General features: G+C 42.8%; 1 protein-coding gene across 4 annotated transcripts in view; it reads left to right on the plus strand.

The window, feature by feature from the left end:
- The window catches only part of LOC310788760 (NACHT, LRR and PYD domains-containing protein 3-like), a 193,137-nt gene that overhangs the window by 82,291 nt on the left and 97,841 nt on the right, over positions 1–13,005 (plus strand). For 3 of the 4 annotated variants that reach the window (XM_083650326.1, XM_083650327.1, XM_083650329.1), the window contains exon 1: positions 8,685–8,747. The exons of the other annotated variant lie outside the window; for it this stretch is intronic. The gene's annotated coding sequence lies outside the window, so the exon portion shown is untranslated. Of the gene's footprint in view, positions 1–8,684; positions 8,748–13,005 lie in introns of those variants that run through there. 4 annotated transcript variants of the gene reach the window in all.

A 13,005-nucleotide genomic window follows, 5' to 3' on the forward strand; every position in this document is an offset into this window, starting at 1 on the left:
ACTGTGACAGGCACAATCAAATAAACGTCCATGTGTTCCTGCACAATACAGACTAGCTACTAGTGGATAGAGATGGGAGTGCAGCATTGAGTCACGGAACCAGAGTTTGTAGAGTAAAAATCTGAGTTTGCCCACATGGAAAGAATCTATATGTACCCTATATGTTTTAATATAGGGCCACATATAGTTTCCCCATATATGGTGCATACATAAAATTGGCCGTTTTCCTATATTATATGTACATATATGTACCTATATGTATAGGTACATATATGTACCTATATGTACATATAATATAGGAAATCGGCCAATTTTATGTATGCACCATATATGGGAAACCTATATGTACATATATGTACCTATATGTAGGATTTTAAATAAATAAAAATAGCAGCGCACACGGGATTCGAACCCCGTTCTCCAAGGTTCAAGCCGTGCGCTCTAGTGCTGAGCTATACATTTTCTTGTACTAACCAGAGAGCCGGGCACATTATATACTCTCTCGCACACAACGTAGACCACAATTGTCAGCGATCGGGAAGTTATTTTATGTGATGCGTATGATCGTAACAGACTAAAATGATGTTGTGTGTGTGTGTGCATCTATAGTCTGTAGGCTGTACGGCTTCAGAGGTTAACTTCATTTAACACCAGAGACTCACAATAACATAGTGTGCCCAGAGCACCTCGTTCCGCACTTGGTGCAGACCGGTGCAGACTTGCTTTGGTCTAGTCAGTCACAGCTAGTAAGTACTTGCGCATGCTCGTTGCTGCAGGAACTGAATTCATTATTTTATAGTATTGCGCTAAACTATTAACCATAGTTGTGTCCTGGAAGCTTTTTGCTGGCACCACATAGCCTATAGTCCCATATTTATGATATTTCATGTGACATAAAATGCGTTGAAATGTAGTTTTCGTGTAGATCAGATTTCAACTCTCAGTTACACAATAAAAGACAATAAAATGCCAATTCACACACTATCAATATTGTCTCTATTCCAAACTACAACAAATGTTTTAACAATATGATGAACCAAATTGTGTTTTTTTACACGTTTACGTTGTAACCGCATTTTAGCCGGTTGAAAAGAGGGTGAAATTAGGTCTTAGACGTTCAAACCCAATATCACCCAGATTTAAACTAAAAATCAACGTTGAAAAAACGTTTTGTGCTCGCTGGGTATATATGGATTATGACACAGTGTATACAAACAGATTTGTAAATGACCTATATAGGAGGCATATACCTTGTATTGTGTACATATATGGCCTATATGTGGATATAAAGAAGTGAGACCTATATGACCTGTATTATGAACATATAGGGCCTTTATGTGTATATAAAGAAGCTATATAGGAGACATATATGCCCTGTATGTGCACATATAGTACCTATATGTGGATATAAAGAAGCTATAGGAGACCTATATGCCCGGTATATGCACTTATATGCACCTGAATCTGGCCTATATGCAACCTATATGCGGCATAAATGTGGCCTATATGCGCATATATGCACCTAAATCTGGCCTATATGCAACCTATATGCGGCATATATATGGCCTATATGCTCCTATATGCGCATATATGCACCTAAATCTGGCCTATATGCAACCTATATGCGGCATATATATGGCCTATATGCTCCTATATGCGCATATATGCACCTAAATCTGGCCTATATGCAACCTATATGCGGCATATATATGGCCTATATGCTCCTATATGCGCATATATGCACCTAAATCTGGCCTATATGCAACCTATATGCGGCATATATATGGCCTATATGCTCATATATGCTGCATATAGGTTGCATATAGGTTGCATATAGTTGCATATATGTTCATATAGATTCTTTCCATGTGGGTGTCAGGTAAAAAAGCAGGTGCTCTTCAAGGATGGGGCAAAAAATATGAACAGAGACGGAAAAAAAGAGAAGAAAAAAAAGTGAGTGTCCAGAGTGTGAAGGAGGTCCACAGGTGTAGGCAGCAGCCAGGAGAAAGGTATCTGAGGCACTCTGAACTAGTCTTCAAAATGCTTTAACAAAAGCAGGGACATAAACTAGAGATATAACGGTATGAAAATTTCACATCACGATTATCGTGACCAAAATTATCACGGTTATCGTATTATCACGGTATTAGTAAAAAAATGCTGAAAATGTTCAAAAAGTACAGAGACTCACTGAAATCATTTTATTACGTTTTATATTGAAAAGTCAGACCCACAGCTCCATTTTACGTGTGATCGTGCTGAATCTTTTGCGAAGTGTAAAGAGCGCCCCCCTGTGGGTGACCTAACCAGATTTTTTAATTAGGTTATTAGAGCCGATTAATTACCGAATTTGGATGCTGCACAATGGCAGGGCAGCCTCCACTGGTCATCACCGTTCTGCATCGACACACAACAGGATTCTGCTAGTAAGTAATCATCAGTAAAGATCAGACATTAATAATCAAGAAACAAATGTAGAAAAAGGCACCAAACTTATTGCCGCGACCGGCGCTCCTCCCTCCTCTTCTCCCAGAAGACAGTGTCCGTCTGCAGCACTGAGAGGCAGCTACGTCCTGCTGCCCAGTGGAGGTGAGCGTGTGTCATGTCTTATCTAATAAGTGATCTCCACCAAGAAAACTCACAGCAACTTTCCACTACATGGCGGGTCAGGTTCTGTCTCACAACACAATCTTACAACTTCCAGAGGGTTTTAAAAGCAGTGAGCCTGCAAAGCTACATGTAGCCTCCAGAGATGTCTGTCTCACCATGATTAGCCTGCAGGGGGCAGGACAGAGCTGTCTGTCTCACCGTGATTAGCCTGCAGGGGGCAGGACAGAGCTGTCTGTCTCACCATGATTAGCCTGAAAGTCTGGCTGTGTTGCAGGGAGCAGCTCCCCTCCTCTCGCTCTCCCTCTGCCTCTCCCTCTCAAATATTGTATTTGATGCTATCAGCTTCTTCTTTTGTTTTGGTCCAGAAGGTCCAGACACAGTCCTGTCCTCCATCTTACCAGTATGTACTGTACCCTTTAGCTTCACACTCTTCAGTCTATGCAGTAGCAGGGGGTGCGGTTGCCACGGGCCCACCCATCACAAAGGGCCACTGTGGGTCCACCTTTGGGGAAATCTGCCTGACTCAACATGCATTTTTGTTGCTTAGTTGAATAGTTTGAAATCAGTACCGGTCCGCCCTATACGCTTACTATGCAGCTTGCTCAAGGCCCCCAAGGCCCAGCAAAATAATAATAATAATTGAGCAAAGGAACTTGCATTGATCAGAAGTGACATCTAATTGATCCATTGTAACACCAGTGCACAGCAATCCTGCCATTTTGGCCTGGAGGAGACACCTCCGATTGGCTGCCACGGTTCTGTGCTGTTGTCCCATTGGCCAAAAGCGGTGCTGTCAAAAGTAAATGTGTCAACTCTTACCTCTTACCTTCAACACTCTTTCTTCGGACCTAGCCTCCCTCCACCTCCCCCAACGTGTTTAGCGGGCGTCAATGTAAACAGTAGCTACAAGTCAAGTCTGCTGACTGACTGCATGAAAGATGGAACAAAAGTGTTTCCATTGAATTTGTCTAAAGCATTTAAACCTTTAAACCAAATGCATTCACACCACCACTGTTGGGTACAAATGATAGTCCCTTAAATAGCAAAGAAAGTTGGTCATTACAGTTCTTTCGAGGAGATGTTGATCACCGTTTGGTGTTGAGGCTGCGTGTCCAGGGGACGTGAGTTTGTTGGAGCTACAGATTTGATAGAGAAAATGTCTAATATCTCTGACCTTCCTGTTGATGTGATGTTGCTAACTTTGGACGTCACAAGTCTTTACACCAACATTCCTCATGAGGGCGAACTTGAACCCCTCCGCTTCTACCTGGAGAGCCATGACAATGCTTGCCTGCCACCTAATCATGTATAATTGACATGGCTTCATATGTTCTGAAATATCATTATTTCAGTTTTGAAAATTATTTTTCACCTACAGGTCTCTGGTACAAGTATGGGCTCCATTTCTGCACCAAACTATGCAAATTTGTTTATGTTTTTTTTTTTTTAAATAAGTATGTATTTAATCCTACTCTGAATAGTCATCATTTTAAGATTCTCAAGTGGGTTATCTATATAGATGACGTTTTTGTTTATATAAAGGCAGCTGTGATGAAATAAATTAGTTTGTGACCTTGAATGGTTTTGACCCAAATTTAAAGTTTTCTTTGGAGTCTAGTCATGATAAAGTACATTTTCTGGACATGTGGGTAATGAAGAATAATGGCAGTTCATCTACTACACTATACCAAAAAGAAACAGATAGAAACACACTTTTACTGGCCACCAGCCTTCATCCCACTACTCTTAAAAGAGCTCTACCTAGAAGTCAATTTTATAGATTGACTCTATGATGATTTTATTAAAAAGTCCATTGATATGAAGTCCAAGTTTTGGGTTGGAGAGGTTTAAGGTTTGGGTTGAGAAGGCTTTAAACAAGCCCTGCTCAGAGTTACTGAAAAAGAGTGTCAGAAAAGATAAAACATTGTCAGTAAACATGACACACGAAACACGATTTCAGACGGCAGCCCGTCTTTATTGTCACACGAACACACTACAACACATGCATGCGGCCACTACACACACTCATGCTGACGGTGGCCAGTGAAATATGTCCTCTGCATTTGACCCGTCCAGTCTTGTCCTTTCCTCCGGGGGGGCAGGCCAGGAGCAGTGGTCGCTATTTCTTTGCCGGCCGGGGACCTTCATTGGACCATCATTGGACCAACTTCAGATGTTGTCGTCACTGGTCGGATGACGATCTTCTGCATGTTTTTAGTGGGGGGTTATGTACGGAGGAACCCCCTGGGGGGTACGGGGAGAACATGCAAACTCCACACAGAAAGGCCCTTTCGACGAGATAACCCACCTGGGAAGTAGGCACTGAGGATATAGGGGGGTCACAACTCCAGCGTCCCAGGTGAGAATCGAACCCAGGACCTTCGAGCTGTGAGGCGACAGCGCTTACCACTGCACCACCGTACCCCATGTGTCACCACATACTCACCCAATTCACATATTATCAAGTCTATTTTTAAGGAACATTGACACATTTTGAGTTCTGATCTTGAGTTAGCACCTATATTTAAAGACCCCTCCCCCACCACCCTTTTTTTTTCTTCATTTAGACGGGGGAGAAACCTCCGTGATCACTTGGTCCATGCTGACTTCCAGGTTTGGAGCACTGCAGCACAGAGTCACACCTTGTTAAGCCCACTTTCAAATGGAAATTATCACTGTGCTCAGTGCAATAATACTTCCAAAACTACTTCTTTCAGCCACCCACACACAGGGAAATGGTTCAAAATTAACAGTGTGATCACTTGTGCGTCCACCCATGTGATATATTTAATACATTGTCCGTGTGGACTGGCATATGAGCAGAGGCAGTGGCTCGCTCACTGGCCCTGTCATGGCTGCTGACTAACTCTGTTCCCTTTTTTGCCCTGTGTGTATGTGTGGTGTGATTAGGCTGGGTTTCTGAGAGGCCAGGTGTGGTGCATGATCATCAGGCAGAACCGCCCACAATCAGGCGGCTATATATACTGTGCTGGGACTCCTGTTCTCTGCTCGGTTATTGTTCTGTTAGTGTGCGGCCATCTCGCCACTAACTTGTAGGTCAGTGTGGTTTTTTGTTGTTTTGTAAATTCCTGTGTTTTGGACTCTATGCTGATCTCTCGCTCTCTCTCTCCCCGCCAGTCTGCCTGGAAGTGCCTGTCGCTCATCTGTCTGCTGCCCGCCTGTGCCTCAGGGGAACCTGTGCTCTACTTAACTCACTGCTCGTCACGACACCGCTGTTGCGTCTTTACGCACACTGACTTTACCTCTTTGGCCTCGCGCCTAATTTTTGGCTTTTGAAAATCTTATTAAAAAGACAATCTCAGTTTGGCATCTAAACTTGTGTCTGGTTTGGTTTCTTCTGTTTGTTGTGACAGGCCCCCTCTCTCTTCCCGGGGAGCGGTGCTGCTCACCCACCCTCCAGATCGCCCTCTGTGCGGGCTTGATGTTACAATTGCTCGAGTGACCATCACTGATCACATCATGGAGTGCTCGATTGACATCACTGATGATGTCATAGACTGTGACATCATCAGTGACATCATTACTGAGCAAAATCATCACAAATCTCACAATGTGGGACCAAAATTGCAGACAGGCAGGCAGACAGGCAGACAGACAGACAGACAGACAGACAGATGCCACTTTGGCAATTTGATGTACTAGGAATCTTGCGCGCTCGATTCCTAGGCTCGGCCGCCTCGCGGCGTCACCCGTCCTGCAGCTCGCCAAGCTGTCCCTGCAGCTCGCATTCGCAGCTCGGCCGCTGCACGGCCTTGCCCGCAACTCGGCTGCTGTGTGGCCAATGAGACCAGCATCACTGATGTCAGATTTATGAATTTATGACGCAAATGTCACCTGTGTTTCCCCCTTGTATTCTGGCCGCCTTGGCTCCTCCCCCCCCTCTAATCAACAGATGAGTGGCACCTGGAGGTGACCTGGCGAGGGGAATAATAGAGAGCCGCAGTAACTAGTCCGGAAATCATCGATGCTAACAGTCCTGGTTCTTCACAGTTTTCGCCTATGGGAGTTTTGAATGGGTTTTTGGCGCGATGCTTCTAATAATCTCTGTGGGCAACGCTGTCTTAATCAAACGTGAACCAGTGTTTAGTAACATCATCTTCACACACGAGGACCACTTTTACGAGTTTTGAAGCTTTTACGTGCCGTTGATAGGACGGCTAGCTAGCAAACGGCTAAATGAGACTACACTTTTGAGTCGATGGGGATATATACGTCAATAACGTCACCACTTCAAAGGGCGAACACGGAAATTCTCTTTCCCTCACCTGGTTCAGCCCGTTCAGCCCGGGGTAATCAGTGCACACATCAACAACAGTCCAGGTTGAGTGCTGACGTGACGTGGAAGCCTATGCGACAGTGTGTAGTTCTGGATTAGCTTAGCTCGAGCATTTTACTTCTAGGGCTCGCATTTACGCTACAAAACTCATGAAAGTGGTCCTCATGTGTGAAGATTATCCGACGGAACTCTGGTTCGCGTTTGATTAATCTTGCGTTGCCCAGAGACCGTATTTGAAGCATCGCGGCGAAAACCCATTCAAAAATCCCATAGACAGAAACAGTGAAGAACCAGGAAGTTCGGGACTTCCGCATTCTGCCTACAAAAATACGTCATCCCTGCGGCTCTCTATTGGCTGCAGCCGGGTGGATCATGAAGCACTGACACACACAGAGCTGAGGAGCAGGCAGACGCACACGGGACCACATGAGAGGCAGACGGACCTCGGAGCAGCAGAGACAGGATCACCGCTCTCAAAGCCGTCAGAAAAGGGACGGTCGTATCCTATGATCCTGATCTTGCGTGAGTAATCCATTAGCCTGGCCAGCTGACTGACTCACCTGCTCTTTCCTCTCCAGCCTGCGCTGCCGAGCCGTCCTCACGGAGCCCTGTGGTCCCGATCATCCCGACGCTGCTACTGCCGCCCTATCGACGTCAGCACCCCCTCTCCAGACGCCGCTTCACCCCACGCCATCGCCCTTTCTCTCCGGACGCCATCCCACTCCTCCAGACGGCACTCCAACGTCACCATACGCATGGCGTAAAAACCTTATCCTGTGTTGTGTTGTGCTGTGACATTTGAGGAGTTGTGTGTTTGGGGCCTAAGTTGCCCCTAGGTGACACAAACTTCACTCTGGCTTTAAAACTGAGCCTGCTGCAGCCTCTGAAAGTAAATGTTCAAAATTGTGATATTTCCCAAATATCACGATATTTCTGAAAATCAGCCCAATCCGGCTACTCCTCAGGGTTAATGTGTATGTAAAAATAATAATAATAATAATAAAAAATAATAAAAATACAAAAAAAGAATGCAATTCTCTGGCGGACCACCATGCGGAGCACAGTTTGGGAACCAATGAATGCACTAGTGTATAGAATTGGTGATGTCACCAGTGATGTCACTCGAGAACTCAATAATGATGTGTCAGTGAGTGATGTCAACAGTGATGTTGTCACCAGATGATGTCATCATTGCTCGAGTTACATCACATCATCATTACGTAATTAGGACAATCATCATTAGGTAATTAGGGAAATGAATCTGCCCTAATTACCTAATTAAGAAATCTGGCTCCGTTATGTCACCCGCAGGGGTGCTCTTTACACTTCCTGAAAGTTTCAGCCTGATCGCACGTAGAAAGGCATGGCTGTGGCCGAACAAAATTCTGCTCTGTGTTTTGGGGAATTTTTTAACATGTTGATCAATTCTCGAGTGATCAAAATAGCTAAATCTAAATCTGGCACCAGATCTGTGCAACAAATAGGATCAACCTCAGCATTTTATATGACATCATAGACTTTATATGACATCATAGACTTTCAACACCCCAAAGCTCACTGACTCCAGAGTCTCTGCGTGTTGTGGCATGTGGCCACACCTCAATCACATCAGTGTCAAGGCAGGTCTTTAGTATTTGGCATTTGCCCATTATGGGCATGGTTAGAGAATGTTGCCCATCATCTATTGTAACTGCCACGCCCCCTGCTCACTTCCTCTTTTCTGCATCTTAAAGCTGTAGGCGATCTGACAACAGGCACAGACTGACTGAAAACTCTGTCCATGTTCTCTTCATTAAAACCAGGCCAGATGTCCATCCCATCTCTATAAGCCTCATGCCAGGTAAGATCTGTGCAATTAATGATTTAAGTGTATAATGTTGCTGTGCTTATTATATGTTTGTGTTATTGCATTTATGGGTGAGGAAACATTACAAAATAATTCTAAGTTGCAAAATGAGTGCAGTGCAGTGAGCACCCCCGTGCAGCTACTGTGGCCAGACAGCAGATTTTGATACATTAATTTGCAGGCAATCAAATGCATTTGCACTGTAAACAATTTTTTTTATGCCTAGAATAATGTCTGAAACTTAAAATGATCTTTTAATTGTTTTCTCTCATAAGTGCTTCAAGCCAAGTTTGAAGAAGCTAAAGACTCAAACTAATGATGCGGTGATGGTCCGATCACCTACCCTTTACAGGGAGCTTGACCGTGTTTTGAATTTGAATTATTTTATTTTGGACAAGCGATCTTTGCACATATAAGTTGCACAAGGTGCATAAGTTACATAGTGTCACTGTCTGGCAGAAATGTCATATCTCCAAAAGAGCTATTTTTCATTTGAACATAGTTTAATAATAGCAACATTAATAACCAGTACATCTGTCGCTCGGCCAAAATACCTGAAACTTTCACAGGTTATTTTGGGGTACCTACTAAATCTTAAATCCATTTATGAAAATAAACAATTAAATTAGAATAAAATGAAATAAAATAAAATAAAATAAAATATATATTTTTTAAAGGGCTGAATTTGGAGATAGAAGGTATCCGCCAGACAGCGACAATAGTTTATATAAAGAACATGATAAGTTAGAAGAAATATACAAGATATAGACAGATATAAATATATAAACAGTATATTAACAACCAAGTGTGGCAAACCAGCAGGTTATATAAAAAACACACCTTTTCAGGCTCCACCTGGCCCCTTGTTGAACTAACATCTTTCTCTCTCAAAAAACAAACTTACCACTCTATTCCTTCAAATGTTGTAGCTGTCATAGATTATGTTGCATAGTTGATTTCTCTATTGTTGACAAAATATGTTATTGTAAGTGAGAGTGAGAGTAAAAGCATCTGCTAAATGACGTAATGTAATGTAATGTAATAATGTTATATTTTGGCTGATCAACTGTGACAGCTTTGTTTGTTTGTTTGCGGGTCATGTGGGTCAGTTCAGGACCGTGAGCAGGTCACACTGGAATCTGGTGTCGGGTCAGTTCAGGACAGACAGAGAAAGACAGACAGAGAGAGGGGGCAGAGACAGAGAGCTGGGGAGACAGCATTAATTTGTCTTGTATCATTCATTCATTCATTCATTAATTCATTCATTTGTCTTGTATGTTTGATATAGTAAGTTTTCTAATTAATGTTTAGCTCTTCATGTCTAAACGCTTGCTTTGGCAATATGTACAGTGTTACGTCATGCCAATAAAGCCATTTGAATTTAATTGAATTGATAGCTGGGGAGACAGAGAGAGGGGGCAGAGAGAGACAGGGGCGACAGAGAGAGGAGCAGAGAGAGAGAGAGATGGGGAGAGCCAGAGAGTGAGGGGGCAGAGAGAGAGAGTGGGCAGAGAGATAAAGGGGGAAAGACAGAGAGATGGGGCAGAGAGAGAAACAGGGAGGGGGAAGATACACACAGAGAGGGGAGACAGGGAGAGGGAGGGAGAGAGAGAGAAAGAGAGGGCGCAAAGACAAAGAGAGTGGGAGGCAGAGAGAGAGAAAGACAGAGAGAGACGGAGAGAAAGGGGCAGAGGGAGAGGGGAGAGACAGAGAGAGAGAGAGAGAGAGAGAGAGAGAGAGAGAGAGAGAAAGACAGAGAGAAAGGGGCAGAGGGAGAGGGGAGAGACAGAGAGAGAGAGAGAGAGAGAGAGACACTGGGGCATGTAAAAAAACAACAAGAACAAATGGGTATGCTGGCAGGTAGGCCCTGAAGGGAAATGACAGTTAGGGGAGCGCCTTCGAGCTGCTCCTTGAACTTAGATAATACCTCCAAAGAATGTTGTAAACAAGGAAACACACACACACACACACACACACACACACACACACACACACACACACACACACACACACACACACACACACACACACACACACACACACACACACAGCTGCTGCTAGACTGATCAGCACAGTGGCTCATTACCATCAAGCTTGATTTGATTTGATTAATTTTTTTAGCTTACTGCATGGAAACGTGGAATCCTGTATCAGCATTAAAGTGACCTTATCTCTGCATTCTGAAGGTTTCGTTATGGTCAGATGCATTAAAGTGACCTTAGCTCTGCATTCTGAAGGTTTTGTTATGGTCAGATGCATTAAAGTGACCTTATCTCTGCTTTCTGAAGGTTTTGTTATGGTCAGATGCATTAAAGTGACCTTATTTCTGCATTCTGAAGGTTTCTTTAGAGTCAGATGCATTAAAGTGACCTTATCTCTGCATTCTGAAGGTTTTGTTATGGTCAGATGCATTAAAGTGACCTTATCTCTGCATTCTGAAGGTTTCTTTAGAGTCAGATGCATTAAAGTGACCTTATCTCTGCATTCTGAAGGTTTTGTTATGGTCAGATGCATTAAAGTGACCTTATTTCTGCATTCTGAAGGTTTCTTTAGAGTCAGATGCATTAAAGTGACCTTATTTCTGCATTCTGAAGGTTTCGTTATGGTCAGATGCATTAAAGTGACATTATTTCTGCATACTGAAGGTTTTGTTAGAGTCAGATGCATTAAAGTGACCTTATCTCTGCATTCTGAAGGTTTCATTAGAGTCAGATGCATTAAAGTGACCTTATCTCTGCATTCTGAAGGTTTCATTAGAGTCAGATGCATTGAAGTGACCTTATCTCTGCATTCTGAAGGTTTCATTAGAGTCAGATGCATTGAAGTGACCTTATCTCTGCATTCTGAAGGTTTAGTTAGAGTCAGATGCATTAAAGTGACCTTATTTCTGCATTCTGAAGGTTTCGTTAGGGTCAGATGCATTAAAGTGACCTTATTTCTGCATTCTGAAGGTTTCATTAGAGTCAGATGCATTAAAGTGACCTTATCTCTGCATTCTGAAGGTTTCATTATGGTCAGATGCATTAAAGTGACCTCATCTCTGCATTCTGAAGGTTTCATTATGGTCAGATGCATTAAAGTGACCTCATCTCTGCATTCTGAAGGTTTTTTTAAGGTCAGATGCATTTAAGTGACCTTATCTCTGCATTCTGAAGGTTTTGTTATGGTCAGATGCATTAAAGTGACCTTATCTCTGCATTCTGAAGGTTTTGTTATGGTCAGATGCATTAAAGTGACCTTATTTCTGCATTCTGAAGGTGTCGTTATGGTCAGATGCATTAAAGTGACCTTATTTCTGCATTCTGAAGGTTTTGTTATGGTCAGATGCATTAAAGTGACCTTATCTCTGCATTCTGAAGGTTTTGTTATGGTCAGATGCATTAAAGTGACCTTATCTCTGCATTCTGAAGGTTTTGTTAGAGTCAGATGCATTAAAGTGACCTTATTTCTGCATTCTGAAGGTTTTGTTAGAGTCAGATGCATTAAAGTGACCTTATCTCTGCATTCTGAAGGTTTTGTTAGAGTCAGATGCATTAAAGTGACCTTATTTCTGCATTCTGAAGGTTTTGTTATGGTCAGATGCATTAAAGTGACCTTATCTCTGCATTCTGAAGGTTTTGTTATGGTCAGATGCATTAAAGTGACCTTATCTCTGCATTCTGAAGGTTTTGTTATGGTCAGATGCATTAAAGTGACCTTATTTCTGCATTCTGAAGGTTTTGTTAGAGTCAGATACATTAAAGTGACCTTATCTCTGCATTTTGAAGGTTGGTCAGATGCATTAAAGTGACCTTATTTCTGCATTCTGAAGGTTTCGTTAGAGTCAGATGCATTAAAGTGACCTCATCTCTGCATTCTGAAGGTGTCATTACGCTCAGATGCATTAAAGTGACCTTATTTCTGCATTCTGAAGGTTTCTTTAGAGTCAGATGCATTAAAGTGACGTTATCTCTGCATTCTGAAGGTTTCGTTAGAGTCAGATGCATTAAAGTGACCTTATCTCTGCATTCTGAAGGTTTTGTTAGAGTCAGATGCATTAAAGTGACCTTATCTCTGCATTCTGAAGGTTTCGTTATGGTCAGATGCATTAAAGTGACCTTATCTCTACATTCTGAAGGTTTCGTTAGGGTCAGATGGAACAAACCTAACATATCGGAATCCTAGTCAAAATCCTAGTCAAAAGTCAAAATGTTAGCCATTATTGTTTTAAAAGACAAAGTTTGACGAAAACCGGCTGGTTGTTTGCATGCAC

Source organism: Poromitra crassiceps, assembly GCF_964638095.1.
Source record: "Poromitra crassiceps genome assembly, chromosome: 14".
NCBI classification, from domain to species: domain Eukaryota; kingdom Metazoa; phylum Chordata; class Actinopteri; order Beryciformes; family Melamphaidae; genus Poromitra; species Poromitra crassiceps.